Below are 7,094 nucleotides of genomic sequence, written 5' to 3'. Positions count from 1 at the left end.
CGAGAGAGCGGGAGACGAGGTTCCAGGGGAAGGGCGGGAAGGGAAAGAGGGGGTGAGGAGGGAAGGAGAGGGCAGGGGAGGGGAGAGGAAGCGGGGAGGGCCCAGAGCACCCCACTCGGTGCCTCGGGAACTCGGCCCCGCTGTGTCGCCGCGAACCCTTCACTCCGGCTGGCCAGGTGGGGACCCGGCGAGGAGGCCCGGGTGCTGCCGAGGGCACGGGGTCTTGGCGGGACGGGAGAGGCCCCTTGTTGGCCAGAACTGCAGCCTGTGTCTTGCTGTGCGCTTCTCCCGCAGCCCCGCCTCCGCTAGAGCTGTTGAAGTCACTATTGAGGATGAAATAAAGTCTGATCGTTTGGACCTTTCCAATGTTATTGTCACACTTGAAGGTATTGCCTTTTTCCTATTAAAAAGACCACATTCTCTCAATACCACAATTATTACTTTTTGTTGTTGTCAGTCCAAGGGCTTGAACTCTGGGCCTGAGCACTATCCCTAAGCTCTTCAGCTCAAGGCTAGCGCTCTACCACTTTGTGCCACAATGCCACTTCGGCTTTCTGGTGATTAATTGGAGATAAGAGTCTCATGGACTTTCCTGCCCTGCTGGCTTTAAACCACCATCCTCAGATCTTAGCCTCCTGAGGCTTACAGGAATGAGCCACAGGCGCCAGGCACCATTACTATTTATTGTGGCAAAATGCACATAACAAAATTTACCATTTTGTTTTCAGTGGTTAGCTCCGTGGTATTGAGCACATACATTGCAATTATCATCACCAACTTCAGGACATTTTCATCTTTTCTAACAGAAACTCCATATCAGTCCTACATCCCATTCTGCTCCCAGCTCCTGACAATACCTATTCTATACATACAAGCTCTGTCAGTTTGAGTTCTCTTAAGCATTCATGTAAAGTGGAATCATATAATATTGGGGGAGGGGAGAGAAACTTATTCCACTCATCATCATGTGTCCTTGAAGTTTAGCTACATGTCAGAACTTTCTTTTGGGGGCAGAATATCCCATTGCATGGATATACCAGTTTATCCATTCCTGCATCCAAGCTGGTTTCATGGTTTGCACACCCATAGTTCTAGAGCTGCTCAGGAAGCAGCAGGAGGACTGAAAATTCAAAGCCTGCCTGGGAAAAGTTAGTGAGATCCTATGTCAAAAACAAAACCCAAAAGGCTAGGGATTGACTCAAGTGGTAAAACAACAATGCCATGGGTTTAATCCCCTGAAAGCAAAAATAAATAATAAATAAATCAAGAGGTTCATACATCCAGAGATGCCCTACAATTAATTTTTAGCATTGTTGAATTTTCTTCCTGAACACATTTTCTTTTTTTCTCATAGGTCCTGGGCACTCTCTGTCCCTGAGCCTCTCTGTGCTCAAGGCTCCCACCCTACCACTTGAGCCACAGAACCACTTCTGGCTTTTTCTGAGTAATTTATTGGAGATAAACCTCTCACAGGCTTTCCTGCCTGGGCAAGGCTGGCTTCCAACTGTGATCCTCAGATCACAGCCTCCTGAGTAGCTAGGATTACATTACAGGCATGAGCCACTGGGTGCCTGGCTTGCTTAAGCTTTTTTTTTTTTTTTTTTTTTTTTTTTTTTTTTTTTTTTTACACTTGTAGCTTCTGTGCTTTCTTTGGGAAGGACGGTGGGGTCCTGCAAATGCGAGATGAGTCCCTAAGGGTCAGGACAGGACGGTCATTGCCACCCTAGGAACACGTTAGACAAAACAGAAGGAAGTGCCCCAACAGTTGTGTGTCCACCAGACAAAGGGGGGGGGGGTGAGGGAGGGGGAGGTGTTCCTTGAGAGCTGACTGAAGAAGGTAGTTCCAGGGAACCTGGCCCTCTTCTGCCTGGGAAGGAGGCAGGTAATTTCAAGGAGGAGACCAGAGATTACCATGCAAAAGCCCAGGTGCCACCAAAACTGGCAGGTGTCATCCCTACCCGCTGAGCAGCTCCTGCAGGGAAGAGCCACAGAGGTTTCTGATCCTTTCTAGGCTGCAGTAAACATTGTTACCAAAATGCTTCCTCCTCCTCCTCTTTCTTTTCTTCTTTACATTTTAATTTGCCTATATTAGCCCCACAGGGGATTTCATTGTGCCATTGCCATATGTGCTAACAATGTATCTTGATTGGACTCACTGCCTTCATCACTCCCCTCGTCTATTTTATTGACTTAAAAAAATAATAATTCTGCCTTTCTGAAGCTCTTCTTCTAACACCATGGGAGATAAAAATTTTTTTTTGCTATTTGCAAGCTCTTCAAATATCAGCAGGAACTGCTTTTTGTGTGTGTTTATGTGCTGCTCCTGGTGCTTGAACTCAGGTCTAGGCACTGTCCCTAAGCTTTGTTTGCTAAAGGCTAGCCCTGTAACACTGAGTCACACCTCCACCTCTGACTTTTTGGTAGTTAATTGTAGATAAGAGTCTCATAGAGGGCTGGGGATATGGCCTAGTGGCGAGAGAGCTTGCCTCATATACATGAGGCCCTGGGTTCGATTCCCCAGCACCACATATACAGAAAATGGCCAGAAGTGGCGCTGTGGCTCAAGTGGCAGAGTGCTAGCCTTGAGCAAAAAGGAAGCCAGGGACAGTGCTCAGGCCCTGAGTCCAAGGCCCAGGACTGGCAAAAAAAAAAAAAAGAGTCTCATAGACTTTACTGTCCAGGCTGGCTTTGAACTGCCATTCCTCAGATCTTGATTCCTCAGATCTCAGCCTCCCCAGTAACTAGGATTATAGATGTGAGCCATTGGCCTTGCCAGAGCTACTTTTTTGAGACAGGATTCTAATATATCAGCCAGGTTACAACTTAACAAGAGTAGGAGTAGCTGAGACTGAGACTACAGAGGTTAACCACCTATCTTGACCACCAAACACTGTTACCCTTCTCTACTCTTCCATCTAGCCCTCTTGGTGTCCTGATACTGTGCAGATTGTGGTATATATGCTTATGAGTCACAGGAGGACACTTCTATCCATAACAAATTACACATTTGATGGTAGCCCCCCAAATTCTATCGTAGAATGACATTATAGCCATCCCTAACCTACCTCTGTGATGTCTGTATAACTAATCTAATGATAGTTTTCCCAGATTACAAACTTTGATCAACCTTTTCTTTTTTGTTCTTTTTTTTTGTCCTGAGACTTAAACTCAGGACATAGGTGCTGTCCCTGAGCCTCTTTGTGCTCAAGGCTAGGGCTCTACCACTTTGAGCTACAGTGCCACTTCCACTTTTTGAGTGGTTAATTAGAGATAAGAGTTTTATGGGGACTTTTCTGCCCAGGGCTGGCTTTGAACTGATCCTCACATCTCAGCTCTCAGCCTCCTATTTTCTAGTTGAAGATAAGGATTTGTCTAGTCTAGGGGCTGGATTCAAACACCCTGATTCTGAGATCTGTCACTGGAATAGACTGGATTACAGGCATGACTATTACGGGGCTGGGAATATGGCCTAGTGGCAAGAGTGCTTGACTCATATACATGAAGCCCTGGGTTCAATTCCCCAGCACCACATATATAGAAAATGGCCAGAAGTGACACTGTGGCTCAAGTGGCAGAGTGCTATCCTTGAGCAAAAAGCCAGGGACAGTGCTCAGGGCCTGAGTCCAAGGCCCAGGCCAAAAAAAAAAAAAAAAGATGATTATTATGCCTAGTTTATTAGGGTTTTGAGTCTTTTTCACACCATCAACATAAGCAAAACAAGAGAATCATAGTAACCAATAAGGGCACTGGTTTAACTGAGCAGTATGATAAGGAAATCCATTTTAAGCCTGTAATGAAAGTAACTGTAAATTGGCCAACCCACAGGGTGCTGGTGGCTCACTCCTGTAACCCTAGCTATTCAGGAGGCTGAGAGCTGAGGACCAGGATTGCAAGCCAACCACAGACAGGAAAGTCCATGAACTGGAAGTGGAACTCTAGCCCCAAATTACAGAGTGCTGGTCTTGAGCAAAAGAGCAACAGTGCCCAGGACTGAGTTAAAGCCTCATGACTGACACAAATAAATAAATATAAATTAAAAAATGGGCAACTTTTTTTTGCTTCCTTCAGCCCTTTTCTGTTTATAAAGCCACCTTCCTCTGCTCAGTTCACTGGAGTGTTGTTTTTTTTCTAAATCTTTACAGGAAAGGCCACCAGATTTATGAATTGCTAAGCTCATCAGCTGAGGCAGAAGGATTGTAGGTTCAAGCTCAGCCTCTGTGTGTGTGTGTGTGTGTGCTAGTCATAGAGCTTGAACTCAGGGCCAAGGTGATATGCCTTAACATTTTTTGTTGAAGGATGGCCCTCTATTCCTGCATCACAGCTCCACTTCCAGCTTTTTGGTGCTTACTTAGAGATAATACCTTCATAGAGCAAGTGGAGTTGTGGAACAAGGCACCCATCGGCATGGTTTTGTCTTTTTTGCAAAGATCATGAAAATTCTCACAAAGTTGTTTATGAACAAAGTTGTGAGGGCTGGGAATGTGGCTTAGTGGTAGAGTACTTGTATAGCATGCATGAAACCTGGGTTTGATTCCTGGGTGCCACATAAACAGAAAAAGCTGGAAGTGGCACTGTGGCTCAAGTGGCTCAAGTGCCTCAGGACTGGCAAAAAAAAAAGAGCTATCCTATTTTCTGATGTCTGCTCAGTGTTACTTGGTTGGTTCCACTCTTCCTGGTCCGGTTTGCACATGTCCTATTCATAGACTGCCTTTTCACATTCCCCTCTGCTAACTAGATCTCTGTGTGTGTGTGTGTGTGTGTGTGTGTGTGTGTGTGTGTGTGTGTGTGTGCGCGCGCGCATGCTGGTCCTGGGGTTTGAACTCAGGGCCTGGGCACTGTCCTTGAACTTTTTCACTCAAGGCAGCACTCTACCACTTTGAGCCTCAGTGCCATTTTCAATCTTCTGGTGGTTTATTGGAGGTGAGTCTCACAGGCTTTCCTGCCCAAACTGGCTTTGAACCACGATCCTCAGATCTCAGCCTTCTAAGTAGCTAGGATTATAGGTGTGAGCCACCAGTGCCCAGCTTCTCTGAACTTCTGTTGCTCAAGGCTGGTACTTTCTTCTACTTAACCCACACTTCCACACCTGGCTTTTTTTTTTTTTTTTTTTTTTTGGCCAGTCCTGGGGACTGAACTTGGGGACCAGGCACTGTCCCTGGCTTCTTTTTGCTCAAAGCTAGCACTCTACTTCTTGAGCCACAGTGCCACTTCCAGCTTTTTTCTATATATGTGGTGCTGAGGAACCGAACCCAGGGCTTCATGTATATGAGGTGAACACTTAACCACTAGGCCATATTCCCAGCCCCTAGTTAACTGACTTTTTCATCATGCTGTGATAATCCTCTGAATCCTTCTGCCCTCAGTGGTGGGTGGGGGTTGGGGGCAGAGAAGGGATAGTGAATATGGGGGTTGTATCCTAGATGTTTGGATCCGAGATCATGAATTGGTAAACAAATTTACCAAGACAGGAGGGTAGAAGACACAAAGGTTCATTTTGACAAGACACTTTGGTTGGCTATTTTACTTAGTGAAAACTGTTGATTGGCTTGTTTCTTACACCATGGTTTAAATTTCACGTGAGTGGGAAGGGCTTGAGTCCTTAAAGGTTCATATGAAATGGAACCCATTTCAGGGTTCCATCCGGCCCATCCTGGCCTACACTCACTTCCTTGGTATTTCTATGTCAATTGTGTTACTTTAAACAGGGTCTCCTCCACAGGTAGTCAATGTGCACAGCAGTAGTGCAGGGACAGAGGTCATGAGGGGCCGCTGCAGGGGGGTTTCCTGACTTTTTTTTTTTTTTTTTGCCAGTCCTGGAGCTTGGACTCAGGGCCTGAGCACTGTCCCTGGCTTCTTTTTTTTTTTTTATGGGTATTTCAATACATTTTTATTTAATCACTTCCATGTGAATTTCTCTTGAAATCTAAGGGAGCCCTGAAAGAAAGTAAATAATAATTGTCTTGGGCATTTATGATTATTGCTTTTTCCAATTTTATTACAGTATATCTCCTCTGGAAAACATAGCACTTAACATTGAGTGGCTATCACATCCTATGGAGACCTTCTATCTTTGGTCACAGTGTTAAGAGCTTTTGGTTTGAGAACCCACACCCTGGCTTCTTTTTGCTCAAGGCTAGCACTCTACCATTTGAGCCACAGTGCCACTTCTGAGGTGCTGAAGAATCGAACCCAGGGCTTCATGTATACGAGGCAAGTACTTTACCACTAGGCCATATTCCCAGCCCTATGACTGACCTATTCTTATCCACCATGCTTCCTGGACCAAAGGGGTGACTGTCTCCTATGGCCTCCTTCCCTCTAGTACTTTTTTCCTAGAACAGAGGCGAAAGACCTTGACACTCAGAGCTCCTTCACTGGAATTCCAGGCTCTTCTGTGGTCCTACCCAACTCCAACCTGTGTCCAACCCAGGTCCCAGGTCCAGTCCCCACAGGCTCTGCCAGGCCAGACCTGGCTTCCTACCAATTCTGGCTTTTTTTTCCTGTGGTCCCAGGGCTTGAACTCAGGGCCTAGGCATTGTCTCTGAGCTCCTTTTGCTCAAGGATAGCGGATAGCATTCTACTTGAGCCACAAGGCTACTTCTGGCCTTTTCTGTTTATGTGGTACTGAGGAATTGAACCCAGTGCTAGACAAGCACTCTACCACTAAGCCACATTCCTACCCCCTCAGGCTCTTTGAAATAAGAGTCTCAGGAGTCTCATGCCCATAATCCTAGCTACTCAGGAAGCTAAGATCTGAGGATTGCAGTCTGAAGCTAGCCCAGGTAGGAAAGTTCTTGTGGCTCTTATCTCCAATTAACTACCAGAAAACCAGAAGTGGTGCTGTGACTCAGCGTAGAGCTAGACTTGAGCAAAAGAGCTCAGGGGCAGGGCCCAGGCCCTGAGTCCAAGCCCCACAACTGACCCCCAAAAAAAAAAAAAAGTCTCATAGACTTTCTTAACCAAGTTGGCTTCAAAGTGTAATTTTCAAATCTCAGCCTCCTGAGTAGCTAGGATTACAGGCATGAGCCATCAGTACTCAGCTGCATAGCTATTTTAAAATAGCAAAACTAAAATGATTTGATTGAAACATTTAA

General features: G+C 45.8%; 1 long non-coding RNA gene across 1 annotated transcript in view; it reads left to right on the top strand.

The window, feature by feature from the left end:
• The window catches only part of LOC125346626, a 30,707-nt gene extending 24,633 nt beyond the window's left edge, over positions 1-6,074 (top strand). Inside the window, exon 3 of the long non-coding RNA XR_007209981.1 lies at positions 5,933-6,074. This is a non-coding gene — a long non-coding RNA (uncharacterized LOC125346626). The remainder of the gene's footprint in view (positions 1-5,932) is intronic.
• The last annotated feature ends 1,020 nt before the right edge of the window (positions 6,075-7,094 follow it).

This window comes from Perognathus longimembris, chromosome 2 (assembly GCF_023159225.1).
Source record: "Perognathus longimembris pacificus isolate PPM17 chromosome 2, ASM2315922v1, whole genome shotgun sequence".
NCBI classification, from domain to species: Eukaryota; Metazoa; Chordata; class Mammalia; order Rodentia; family Heteromyidae; genus Perognathus; species Perognathus longimembris.
The sequence above is the reverse complement of the archived record's forward strand: the minus strand, read 5'-3'. Positions and strand labels throughout refer to the sequence as shown.